Raw genomic sequence first — 7500 nt, forward strand, 5'->3', positions numbered from 1 at the left:
CTTCTTGACGGGACATGGCCCTTTTTCCACCTACTTGTGCTGGACTGGCAAAAGAGAAACAACGGACTGTGACTGCGGCGAGGAAGGATCCCCGGAGCACGCTCTGTGGGATTGCCCACAATTCGCTGATGCACGGGAAGGCAGACTGCCCCCTAACAGAGATGTTCGAGCGCTTCTTCGGAGCAGAGAGCACTGGGGGGCGCTCAACAATCTTGCCTCTGCAATATCTGCGTTGGCTCTAGAACGATACTTGCAAACGAGAGCTCTGGAACTCGCAAGGGAAAGAGCAGGAATGCTCCGAGACCCCGACACGACACCAGAGGCCAGCAGTAATGATACTGACACCGACTCATGGGTCGAGGACGACTAAAAGGCGACTGACTCTAGGCCAAGAACCCGGAACTTTCCGGGCTCGACGATGGGCAAGGCCTGGCTAGCCCGAGCCGAGTGCTGTGGACCCTGCTAATCACAGGGGAAACGTGCGCCGGCTGATGCCCATTGTAAGCGGATGCTACGGCGGCACCACCTCCACGCGGTTCCCCGTGGGCACTGGGCGGCAGGCCGCGAGACCTGACGCCCGGTGGCAAAGAGTGCTCCTCTGAGGATATAGAGGGTCCGTACCCCCGCACAATGGTGACGGTGTGGGGGTAGTTTTTCCAAAGACCGCTTCCTGCAGTGGCAACGCTGGGGTAGAGTCGATACTCGTCCCTTTGGTGGAAGGCAAACATTCTGCTGTACATCAGTACTCTACTAATGGTTCAGTTGTCTCACGGCACTGTTTAGTAAATGATACAGGGCCACATAGATAGATGATATATGCGAATGTCCCTATACATGAGCTGCGGGCTGTACCAGTTACGAGCTAGAGACGCGACCGCGTTGCTCTCTGTACGAATGCCGATGCTGAGCGGTCAGCTAGGAGGCGCTCCATCCATGTCGGTACCGGTGAGCGTTGCACTCGCAGTCGCAAGAACGTACGGCAAGTATATTACCTGGAAGAGTCAATGACAGTCCACGCCCCCCTGCGTGGGAAGAGTCTTTCTAGGCCATGACCCACCGGAAGGGCGCAGCGTCCCCCACCCCAGACATGTGACGTCACACCATCGGTATTGACGACTAGACTGATTCCTTATAATCATTTGCCATACACCGGTGGAAGCTGCCGAGACGAGTAACTACATAGCGGGCTCGCCGTGTCACTAATGTACAGAGATACAACAGTTTCGACTGGAACCGGATTAAACGTATACACGGCGCTGATTAGTAATAGATAGAGCCATCAGAATACAGATAATGTATACAACTGTCCGTATACATGCTGAAAGACTCTGCTCACAATCACAACCACACGTCAGCCACACACCCTTATCACGCACTACTCTCTGCCTGTAACACGCACACAGACAATATGTAAGCACCAGCATGGAACAACACCCAGTGCATCCTCTCCGCCACATTAGACAATCCACACTGTCATAACCAGACTGGGAGGTCCACTCAGAAAACAGAATATCCCACCCACCCGACAACCACCATTGCTCAGCCAAGCCACCAACACCCACACATGTCCTACACAGGGGTGCACCCAACATCACAATACTGCCTCCTCTCACAGCACACAAACAATGGCAGGAATGAAAGACACAGGTCTGCCACAAGCATGGAATGAGAGCGCCGCCTGTCATGAGCCAAAGGTGCATCCTGACGTGGCAAATCAGATGATGCCGCAGGCATCCACTTACTATAATCACAATCAACAAACCGGCCGCCCCGCCCCGCCCCCCATTAAACCTTTCCTTACAACAATGTGTACCTTAACCTAACCTATATCGTACCGTAACCTAACCTATATCGTACCGTAACCTAACCTATGTCGTACCGTAACCTAACCTATGTCGTACCGTAACCTAACCTATGTCGTACCGTAACCTAACCTATGTCGTACCGTAACCTAACCTATGTCGTACCGTAACCTAACCTATGTCGTACCGTAACCTAACCTATGTCGTACCGTAACCTAACCTATGTCGTACCGTAACCTAACCTATGTCGTACCGTAACCTAACCTATGTCGTACCGTAACCTAACCTATGTCGTACCGTAACCTAACCTATGTCGTACCGTAACCTAACCTATGTCGTACCGTAACCTAACCTATGTCGTACCGTAACCTAACCTATGTCGTACCTTAACCTAACCTATGTCGTACCTTAACCTACCCTATGTCGTACCTTAACCTAACCTATGTCGTACCTTAACCTAACCTATGTCGTACCTTAACCTAACCTATGTCGTACCTTAACCTAACCTATGTCGTACCTTAACCTAACCTATGTCGTACCTTAACCTAACCTATGTCGTACCTTAACCTAACCTATGTCGTACCTTAACCTAACCTATGTCGTACCTTAACCTAACCTATGTCGTACCTTAACCTAACCTATGTCGTACCTTAACCTAACCTATGTCGTACCTTAACCTAACCTATGTCGTACCTTAACCTAACCTATGTCGTACCTTAACCTAACCTATGTCGTACCTTAACCTAACCTATGTCGTACCTTAACCTAACCTATGTCGTACCTTAACCTAACCTATGTCGTACCTTAACCTAACCTATGTCGTACCTTAACCTAACCTATGTCGTACCTTAACCTAACCTATGTCGTACCTTAACCTAACCTATGTCGTACCTTAACCTAACCTATGTCGTACCTTAACCTAACCTATGTCGTACCTTAACCTAACCTATGTCGTACCTTAACCTAACCTATGTCGTACCTTAACCTAACCTATGTCGTACCTTAACCTAACCTATGTCGTACCTTAACCTAACCTATGTCGTACCTTAACCTAACCTATGTCGTACCTTAACCTAACCTATGTCGTACCTTAACCTAACCTATGTCGTACCTTAACCTAACCTATGTCGTACCTTAACCTAACCTATGTCGTACCTTAACCTAACCTATGTCGTACCTTAACCTAACCTATGTCGTACCTTAACCTAACCTATGTCGTACCTTAACCTAACCTATGTCGTACCTTAACCTAACCTGTATTGCGCCTTAACCTAACCTGTATTGCGCCTTAACGTAACCTGTATTGCGCCTTAACGTAACCTGTATTGCGCCTTAACGTAACCTGTATTGCGCCTTAACGTAACCTGTATTGCGCCTTAACGTAACCTGTATTGCGCCTTAACGTAACCTGTATTGCGCCTTAACGTAACCTGTATTGCGCCTTAACGTAACCTGTATTGCGCCTTAACGTAACCTGTATTGCGCCTTAACGTAACCTGTATTGCGCCTTAACGTAACCTGTATTGCGCCTTAACGTAACCTGTATTGCGCCTTAACGTAACCTGTATTGCGCCTTAACGTAACCTGTATTGCGCCTTAACGTAACCTGTATTGCGCCTTAACGTAACCTGTATTGCGCCTTAACGTAACCTGTATTGCGCCTTAACGTAACCTGTATTGCGCCTTAACGTAACCTGTATTGCGCCTTAACGTAACCTGTATTGCGCCTTAACGTAACCTGTATTGCGCCTTAACGTAACCTGTATTGCGCCTTAACGTAACCTGTATTGCGCCTTAACGTAACCTGTATTGCGCCTTAACGTAACCTGTATTGCGCCTTAACGTAACCTGCATTGCGCCTTAACGTAACCTGCATTGCGCCTTAACGTAACCTGTATTGCGCCTTAACGTAACCTGCATTGCGCCTTAACGTAACCTGCATTGCGCCTTAACGTAACCTGTATTGCGCCTTAACGTAACCTGTATTGCGCCTTAACGTAACCTGTATTGCGCCTTAACGTAACCTGTATTGCGCCTTAACGTAACCTGTATTGCGCCTTAACGTAACCTGTATTGCGCCTTAACGTAACCTGTATTGCGCCTTAACGTAACCTGTATTGCGCCTTAACGTAACCGATATTGCGCCTTAACGTAACCTATATTGCGCCGTAACGTAACCTATATTGCGCCGTAACGTAACCCACATTGCCCCTTAACGTAACCTATATTGCGCCGTAACGTAACCTATATTGCGCCGTAACGTAACCCACATTGCCCCTTAACGTAACCCACATTGCCCCTTAACGTAACCCACATTGCCCCTTAACGTAACCCAACACACGTTGGGCCTTAACCCAACACACGTTGGGCCTTAACCCAACACACGTTGGGCCGTAACCCAACACACGTTGGGCCTTAACCCAACACACGTTGGGCCTTAACCCAACACACGTTGGGCCTTAACCCAACACACGTTGGGCCTTAACCTGCTCTGTAATTGTCATACGACGCGTTAAATTAGTGTAGTGTTGCCTAACTGCAACCCCCGCAATATAGTTTGCTACTCGCACTGCCCGGTCCCCAGTGTATCGCTTCATGTTAAACACCTTGCAGCTATACACTGTAATGTGGATGGCAGCAGGACGTACATGCTCAATGCCCTTTGCAGTTGTTCATTGGCATTTGCAGTTGTTCATTGGCATTCGCATGGCGAAGCACTTAGCCTACGCTGTGGTACGGCCTGTGTCAACTGTCCGCTGATGTTGTACGTCCAAATCACACACTGTACTGCACATTGGTCCTCATGTACTGAATGATACATCGTGGTACATGTGACCGTACAACGACTGCGCCAACAACGGCGAACCATGCGGTCCAAATGTTGTGCACTCAGCTACGTGTCGTCTCCCTATAAGAGCTGGATTGCAGTGTGGTATGCCCTGGATGGCGATCAGCATGAGCCGTCTGTTGATGTAGTGGCGCGTGTTGTCAGACGTAGTCGTCTCTTCTCACACACCGTGATAGCACGGTGCACTGCGTTCCACATCTGCGACATGCGACAGAGGCCGGTTGACAGTCGTTCGCGCAATGGACATCGCATACGTACGGGGGCCACCTTCCACGTGTTCGCTAAGCGTGGACATGTTGTTGCGTGTATGTGGGCAGACAGTGTGTCGTGACACCTGACACAGGCATGCAACAATCGTTGAATTTGCAAATGGCGATGGACGCCTACGTTTGCTGGTGACGTTACGCAAATGAACAACTGGTAAACCGTTGTGGTGCGGTTGTTCTCGCTAGGGGTGAATCAGTGATGGCGACGATCGGTTGAGCTACCAACCGGTTGTTGCAGCGATACCCACCATGCCCACGAACGTGAATGGCATGTGGGTGTGAAGCGATACGCGGCGGTGGCTGGGTGGGACCGTCCCCGGCCGGTGAGGGGGGGCCTCCCGGCGTGTTGGCCGTGCGGTGCGTGGGCGCACGCGCTACAGCCGGCTGGTGGGGGCGGCCAGTGGCAGGCGCGCCGGCCGACGGAGGCGGCAGGCGGCGCAGCTGCGCGCCGGCGCACCCTGCACGCGGCGCCGTGCGGCCAAAGTAGGTCCTCGCGGGCCCGGTGCGAAGCGCGGTGGACATCTGCAGTGTGCTGGTCCGATTGAGGACTGTGTGCGCTGAGGATGCGCCGCCGCCCGGCGCTCGGCGCCGCGACGCCGTCTGCTGCTCGGTCGCCTCTGCGGTTCTCGCAGGTGGTTTGTATCGCAGCTGTGCGGACGTGTTGGCGCGTGCGCTGTGCTGGGAGAGTTCGCTTCGGCACCCAAGTGGGGCTTTTGTCCTTCTGTGGCGCTGGCGTTGGAGCTGCCGGTCACCGTAGGTGGCGCGTGTTGTCTCCCGCCGGCAATGCCACGACAGCACGCTCCCGGGCCTCTGTCGGCAGCGGCAAGCTCAGTTGGGAGCACGGGTGGTCGCACCTAAAGCGTCTACTCGCCAAACTCCGGGCGATTGCGCCTCTCTCGAACCCGACCAAGTACTTAGGACGGCGCTGCGCGCCGCCGGGACCTGAGAGGGTTTCGAGGTGTATGGTGCAGGGGAGCTCAGCCTCCTCCTGTTTGCAGAATAATTGAGCGGACGCTTGCGTGTTCGCGCGGGCCCCCGGGACACACTCCCGGGCGGCCGGCTGCTCAGCTCTAGTTGACGCAGCTCCCTGGTTGATCCTGCCAGTAGTCATATGCTTGTCTCAAAGATTAAGCCATGCATGTCTCAGTACAAGCCGCATTAAGGTGAAACCGCGAATGGCTCATTAAATCAGTTATGGTTCCTTAGATCGTACCCACGTTACTTGGATAACTGTGGTAATTCTAGAGCTAATACATGCAAACAGAGTCCCGACCAGAGATGGAAGGGACGCTTTTATTAGATCAAAACCAATCGGTCGGCTCGTCCGGTCCGTTTGCCTTGGTGACTCTGAATAACTTTGGGCTGATCGCACGGTCCTCGTACCGGCGACGCATCTTTCAAATGTCTGCCTTATCAACTGTCGATGGTAGGTTCTGCGCCTACCATGGTTGTAACGGGTAACGGGGAATCAGGGTTCGATTCCGGAGAGGGAGCCTGAGAAACGGCTACCACATCCAAGGAAGGCAGCAGGCGCGCAAATTACCCACTCCCGGCACGGGGAGGTAGTGACGAAAAATAACGATACGGGACTCATCCGAGGCCCCGTAATCGGAATGAGTACACTTTAAATCCTTTAACGAGTATCTATTGGAGGGCAAGTCTGGTGCCAGCAGCCGCGGTAATTCCAGCTCCAATAGCGTATATTAAAGTTGTTGCGGTTAAAAAGCTCGTAGTTGGATTTGTGTCCCACGCTGTTGGTTCACCGCCCGTCGGTGTTTAACTGGCATGTATCGTGGGACGTCCTGCCGGTGGGGCGAGCTGAAGGCGTGCGACGCGCCTCGTGCGTGCTCGTGCGTCCCGAGGCGGACCCCGTTGCAATCCTACCAGGGTGCTCTTGAGTGAGTGTCTCGGTGGGCCGGCACGTTTACTTTGAACAAATTAGAGTGCTTAAAGCAGGCAAGCCCGCCTGAATACTGTGTGCATGGAATAATGGAATAGGACCTCGGTTCTATTTTGTTGGTTTTCGGAACCCGAGGTAATGATTAATAGGGACAGGCGGGGGCATTCGTATTGCGACGTTAGAGGTGAAATTCTTGGATCGTCGCAAGACGAACAGAAGCGAAAGCATTTGCCAAGTATGTTTTCATTAATCAAGAACGAAAGTTAGAGGTTCGAAGGCGATCAGATACCGCCCTAGTTCTAACCATAAACGATGCCAGCCAGCGATCCGCCGCAGTTCCTCCGATGACTCGGCGGGCAGCCTCCGGGAAACCAAAGCTTTTGGGTTCCGGGGGAAGTATGGTTGCAAAGCTGAAACTTAAAGGAATTGACGGAAGGGCACCACCAGGAGTGGAGCCTGCGGCTTAATTTGACTCAACACGGGAAACCTCACCAGGCCCGGACACCGGAAGGATTGACAGATTGATAGCTCTTTCTTGATTCGGTGGGTGGTGGTGCATGGCCGTTCTTAGTTGGTGGAGCGATTTGTCTGGTTAATTCCGATAACGAACGAGACTCTAGCCTGCTAACTAGTCGCGTGACATCCTTCGTGCTGTCAGCGATTACTTTTCTTCTTAGAGGGACA

At 51.9% G+C, this 7500-nt stretch overlaps 1 non-coding gene across 1 annotated transcript in view; it reads left to right on the top strand.

Annotated features, from left to right (window-relative positions):
- Window positions 1-6000: 6000 nt before the first annotated feature.
- LOC124582162 overlaps window positions 6001-7500 on the top strand; it is a 1910-nt gene continuing 410 nt past the window's right edge. Inside the window, exon 1 of the ribosomal RNA XR_006973762.1 lies at window positions 6001-7500. This exon is cut by the window's right edge and continues 410 nt beyond it. This is a non-coding gene — a ribosomal RNA (small subunit ribosomal RNA).

Source organism: Schistocerca americana, unplaced genomic scaffold, assembly GCF_021461395.2.
Source record: "Schistocerca americana isolate TAMUIC-IGC-003095 unplaced genomic scaffold, iqSchAmer2.1 HiC_scaffold_397, whole genome shotgun sequence".
NCBI lineage: Eukaryota > Metazoa > Arthropoda > Insecta > Orthoptera > Acrididae > Schistocerca > Schistocerca americana.